Source organism: Motacilla alba, chromosome 10 (genome assembly GCF_015832195.1).
Source record: "Motacilla alba alba isolate MOTALB_02 chromosome 10, Motacilla_alba_V1.0_pri, whole genome shotgun sequence".
Lineage (NCBI taxonomy): Eukaryota > Metazoa > Chordata > Aves > Passeriformes > Motacillidae > Motacilla > Motacilla alba.
In genome coordinates this window covers 11,810,485-11,816,119 of record NC_052025.1, presented here as the reverse complement: position 1 = coordinate 11,816,119, position 5,635 = coordinate 11,810,485, and the positions used below count along the sequence as shown (strand labels likewise).

The window sequence follows — 5,635 nt, the reverse complement described above, 5'->3', positions numbered from 1 at the left end:
AGCCTTTTCCCAGAATCTGCTTTGTGACTATCTTAAGAAAATGCTAGAGGATTTGCCACTGCAGTTTACGTGCTTTTTTTAAAGTGGCTTATTTCATCAGCTGTCTTAGAGCTGAGGGACCACATGAGTGTGTACTTCATCCCCTCTGGGCAACAGCCCCTCCAAAATTATTGATTTCACAAGGTTGGTAATTCAGCTGGAGTGTCAACCTCAAAATCCATGAGAGAGGCCTAAACATAAAAGACGTGCCAAAGATAATTCTGCCTGGCAAAAGCTGCAAGGTTTTCCATGCCTGGGAAGTCCTTCCATTTCAAAACACAGGAACTTCTCAGTGGAATATCAGCAAGGGCGTTATGGCACTGGTGAAGCAATAGAACCCTTGAACCCTCACCACCAGCTTTTACATAGAGTGTTCTATACATCAACTGAGAGAGACTTCCATGGAAATGTTTGCATCTCAACACAAGTCTCCTTGGTGAGTGATCTAGCTTGTCTCTAAGATCAAAGAGATGTGCATTAACATCTTCTGGCTTGCAGAGGAAAACACACAGAACCCACCCATAACTCAAAGTGTAGTGAGCTACAGAAAAGCAGCCAGGGAAAACAAGAGGAAACAGAATGGATAAACCAGATTATCCTCCAGAAGCAAGACTAAATACAGATGCAGATTAGCCTGGCAAACAAAACGTTTCTAGGAAGTGCTGATATGTCACTGTATTGCCAAAATTAGAAAAACTGTGTAGGAAGCAATTAGCTACTGTAGCTTTTCCCTACTTAAAATGATTGTTCAAGGCTATATTGTAATATGTGGTTGGTCATACCAATTCAGCATGTAAATGCTGGCATGAAAAATGCCATTTATTCAATCTCAACTTCAAAAAAAATCAAATTGAGTTGAGAGAAATAACAGTTCTTTTGTTGACCATTCTGCATTTACACTTCAATTCTATTCCCAACACGCAGCTTCGCTGTGCACATTGTATGTGTGTCCTCCATAATTAAAGCTTTATTTGAACCTCCCCCTTCTTTCCACAACTCTCTTGGTTAGATCAAAACAGTAGAGACAAAAACTGAAACATGCCTGGGGTGCAGGAGAGAACAAGAAAGACTATTTAGTGAAGTAGGCTAATGGTGTTGCAGAGGAAAGGGGCTGATTTTCACATCTCAGAACTGTTAAGCCTGCAAATATTACTGAAATCACATCTGGGAACAAAGCTCTGCTTTAAGTAAGTTCACCCATGAGTGTTGCTAAGCAATGGAGAAAAGATGAGGGAAAGGGAGGGTGCCTGACTTTAGGATTAGGAGGATGGATAGAAGATAAAGTAAGGCTTCTTCATAGCTTTATTTGTAAAAACTTTCAAGCCCTTTGTTTTTATTGCCTGTCTTCCAAACTACTTGTACCATGATTAATCAGGTCTCATTCATTATCTACCCCAAAGCACACCCAGCACAAAGAGAGGTGCTGCATCCTGGAGCACGGGCACAAGCATTTGAGCACCAGAACTGCCAACATCTGTCTCTGGATTTAACAGGTAAGAACAGCAGAAGCTTTCCTGATGCAAATGCTACAGAATCCAATGTCTGTGTTTTAGAGAAATACTGCAGGTATTTGTTTTTATGTAACTTTAACTATGCAGTGTATGGGAAATAAAATGCTTGTGATGGCTAGAGCTTGCTCTAACTCTATTCTTATGCTGATATTACAGAAAAGTGAAGTATTTTATCTTATAAGACCAATAAATGTCATATATTCATCTTGCTTAAATGGAGTTTTTCTGTCCACTTTCTACTGGCATCTTGATATTGTAAAAGTTTCTTGTTCTGCTTTAGCAAGATTGCTTCCAATCCTTAGGAAAGCAACTACACATTTTCAGCTGTAGACAAATACATTGCCTCATATTATTTCCCAGAAAACATTTGTTGCCTTGTTCAGCTAAATGCCTTCATAAACTATAGCATGTACATTTGTAAAGCATGCATTGTTGGAACAGTAAATTGAATTCTTTGATTCATTTTTACATGGCAGCAGTATTATTCTTTTTTTTTTTTAATCATCATAAATACTCCGGAATGCTCATCTCTTTATTACTCAGCATTATATTCCATATGCTAAGGCATTTGCAGCCTCACAGGTCATTTCATAGGCATTAAACTTTTACTGTATACCTGTCTTTTTAACATTTGCTAATAACTCATCTGGAAAGAGAGTGACATTTGTTGCTGAGTAACAGATGTCTGCACACACAGCATGAACTAGGAGCACTTCTCAGCCTGAGATCCTAGATTATGATTAACTACCTAGTCAGTATTCTAGTTAGAGATATTATGAAGGCCTTTCCCAAAACTCAAGATATTCAAAACCTATCACTTGTGCAGCACTCCAGCAGTGCTCCCTGCACATGGGATGCATTTCCCTGACAGGCAAATGGCATTTAACAGACTAAACAATAGAAACTAATTAAGAAGATTGAGTGTTGTAATCACATTTTTATTTTATGCACCTTTAATGTTTTCAGAAGCAGAGACTCTGAACCAAACATTTTAAGCTCAGAGAAGCGTGGACACTGCACAAAGGCAAATTAAGCCATATGCTGAAAAACAACCTACAAGTTTTCCTCTGAAGGGTGATAAATTAATTACTGAGACTGGGAAGTTTCCCATGCCTAACACATAAAATAGGTCACCTCTTGTGCTATATTTTATTTACATACACAGTCAGAAGCAAATCTCTGGGCAGTTGCTTTAGAGCTGAACAGACACACTCATATCATTTGTCATCCTACAAGAACTCATCCAGGCAGTCCAAAACAAAGTCATCAAGTGGAAATATAGACCAGGATGGAAGAAAGATGCTTTGGATTGCCCAGCAGCTACAAGTTTGATATAGCAAACCTCTTGAAATGGATGACATGTAGAAAATGCACTGAGATCCATCATGTTGCATTGCCTAATTGACTTTTTTCCCCTTTTGCTTTTTCTTAATGAAAAGCAAGGAATGAGAGAAGAAGAAATCTTCCCTATCAGCAGCAGCAGGGGTTGCTGCAGCAAGATGATAATTCCCTCCTGCTACTCTGCTGACAAGCACCAAGCTGCACAGGAAGAGCAAAGCATTTTAATCACTGGATTGAAAAATGCAGCAGTTCCTAAAGCTTCACCTTACCTGGGCTGATTTACATTCATTTAGGATCAACTGGCTTTCAGAGGAATAATGCTATCTATGCAAGATAACAGAGGAGGGAAAATTTGGTGGAACTTTTAGTTTCCCTGTGCATAACATGCAAAGATCTATGTATATAAACAGTTTTGGAGCATCTTAGATAAGCAAGGACTATTGAATTCCTTAAAAGCACAGTGCAAACTTGAGGGCTCCCTAATTCCATACGAAATGTTTTTTAAGTGCCACACTTTCAAATACACACCATTAAAAGGATAAAAAATACATTAGCAACTGGCAAGTCGGGGTCCAATCCAGCGTCCATTGGACCCATCAGAAATCCTGTAACCGAGGCCTCAAGGTTTTGGCTCTGGCTCTTTCATCAGATTATCATTTATAACAAAGGCACTCCATAAGGAGCTGCTAAGACAAATGCAAATCTTGTGTCAAAGACAGACAGACACCCCCCAAAATTAAAAATTTGAGCACACAGCAGCTTACAGGCAGCAGCTTTGGGCATGTGGCACAACATCTGCTACAAAAACACTAGAAAGCAGACCTGCAGCAAACTGGAGCAGTGCCAGCTCTCAGATTATCCCCCCTCCAAGGCTGCCAAGGCAATGGACAGATGGCAGCCAATGCACTCACAGGATAGTTAGCTCAGTTAACAATCAAGTATGCTAAATGATTTCAGATTCACTCTGCACCAAGCATTGTACTTTCCAGTGAACCATTAACACTGTGTCCTAATAGAAATATGGTTTGGTATGAAGGAACTGGCAGATCCTGTATTTTACAAGACAGTTTCTCTGGAACAATTTGTCAGGGAACATTAGATCTGCCTTCATGAATAAAGTGAGAATCTGCCAAGTTTGCCAGGCGGGTTTGTTCATAATTTTAATTCTGCAGTGTTTGAAGAGTGAGGGTGGAAACAAACAGGAAGATGCAGGTCAGTTATCCCCACAAGCTGCTCCCAGGGATGCACTCAGTGGAAAGGAGGAGGGGTGTTAGGAGCACACAGTATCTCACATCACAGCAGCTGTGCCCCTGCAGTGCTGCCTGCCTGCTGTAGGGCATCACACAGCTCTCCTGGACTGGGCAGCTATCACAAGCAGCCTGCTGGGTGACACACTTGTGACCTGAGTGCACAGATGTGACAACTCATCCCAGAAAAGCTAATGGTTCTTGGGTTTACATGGGTAAAATCTGTAGAGAAAATCTGGCCCTCATTCATCAAAGGGGGCAAATAACTCAGTACTGAGCTCTAGCACATATAGATGGGCTTTTGGCCTCAGCATTACAAGATACATCTTTAAATTCTTCCTCCTAATCCTCCTTAGATATGATTGCCTTAAAGGACATTTTTAGATCTAGAGACAAATTTATTCTATTGACTTACTTTTCCATAAATCAGCAGGGCAAGAATAGTATTTGAAAAAAACTGTTGGTTTCTTCTCCCACCTCCACCCTCTGCTCCTGTTGTGTATCCCTTTTATCTGTCCACCCAAAATCCCAGGTAGCTAAATAGCTGGTCAAAAGTGCAATAGAATTTATTTATTACATATTTGGCCCCCATGACCATTTTATTCATCATTGTTGCACCTAATAAATACCCTGAGAAAATACACACCCCCAGGTCTTTTCTGCCTGCATTGGAAAAAATCCTTCAGCAGAAAGCAGGGGAGAAATCCAAGAAAAACAAGTGGAAAAATAGAAGGACAAGGAAGAGAGAGAACTTAGTTAGCTCTGTTGAAGGAGGTAGGAGTTGTGCCATGGATACCAGAAAAGCAGCACCTCACACTTCTTATCTGTTCTCTCAGTTCCAAAGAGTAGGACTGAAGCAAACCCTACAGCATTTCTAGTGGGCAATCAACAGATGAGTTCCCTACACAATCAGGTAAGTTCAGCTGGAAAGCAGCAGCCAGCTGGAAAGCAGCAGCTTCTGACCAGTGCAGTGGAGTCTTGTGCTTTGGACTCGCACTCAGAGATGTCCCAGAGCTCATTCTGTGGCAGGTGCTGAGTCCAGAGCAGCTGCATTGCATGGTGCAGGAACCCCCAACAATGCTGTGCCTGCCTTGCTCAGTGACAGAGTCACACAGGAGCTCATCTCTGCCCAGAGCAGCTGCATTGCATGGTGCAGGAACCCCCAACAATGCTGTGCCTGCCTTGCTCAGTGACAGAGTCACACAGGTGCCCATCACTGCCCAGAGCAGCTGCATTGCATGGTGCAGGGCTGCAGGAACCCCCCCAACAATGCTGTGCCTGCCTTGCTCAGTGAGAGGGCATCACACAGCTCTGCTCACTCTCCCTTTCTGCTCTGACACCAGTTTTCTTCAGAAATGTTCCCAGGGCATTGCCATAGTTATACCAGGAAAATCAGCAACAGCAGACAAGAACTTCTATTCCCTGCTCTTCCCATTCCAACTTGGAAAGGTGCCACAAAAATATCAGAGCAGGAGCAAGATCTCTGCCACAGCATCG

At 41.8% G+C, this 5,635-nt stretch overlaps 1 long non-coding RNA gene across 2 annotated transcripts; it reads left to right on the top strand.

The window, feature by feature from the left end:
• Positions 1-1,087: 1,087 nt before the first annotated feature.
• On the top strand, positions 1,088-5,219 carry LOC119705059. 2 transcript variants are annotated; one of them, XR_005258122.1, is made up of 3 exons: positions 1,088-1,226; positions 1,440-1,532; positions 2,990-5,219. It is a non-coding gene; the product is annotated as an uncharacterized LOC119705059 (long non-coding RNA). The 2 variants fall into 2 exon arrangements; XR_005258123.1 differs by lacking the exon at positions 1,088-1,226 and adding an exon at positions 1,261-1,322.
• The last annotated feature ends 416 nt before the right edge of the window (positions 5,220-5,635 follow it).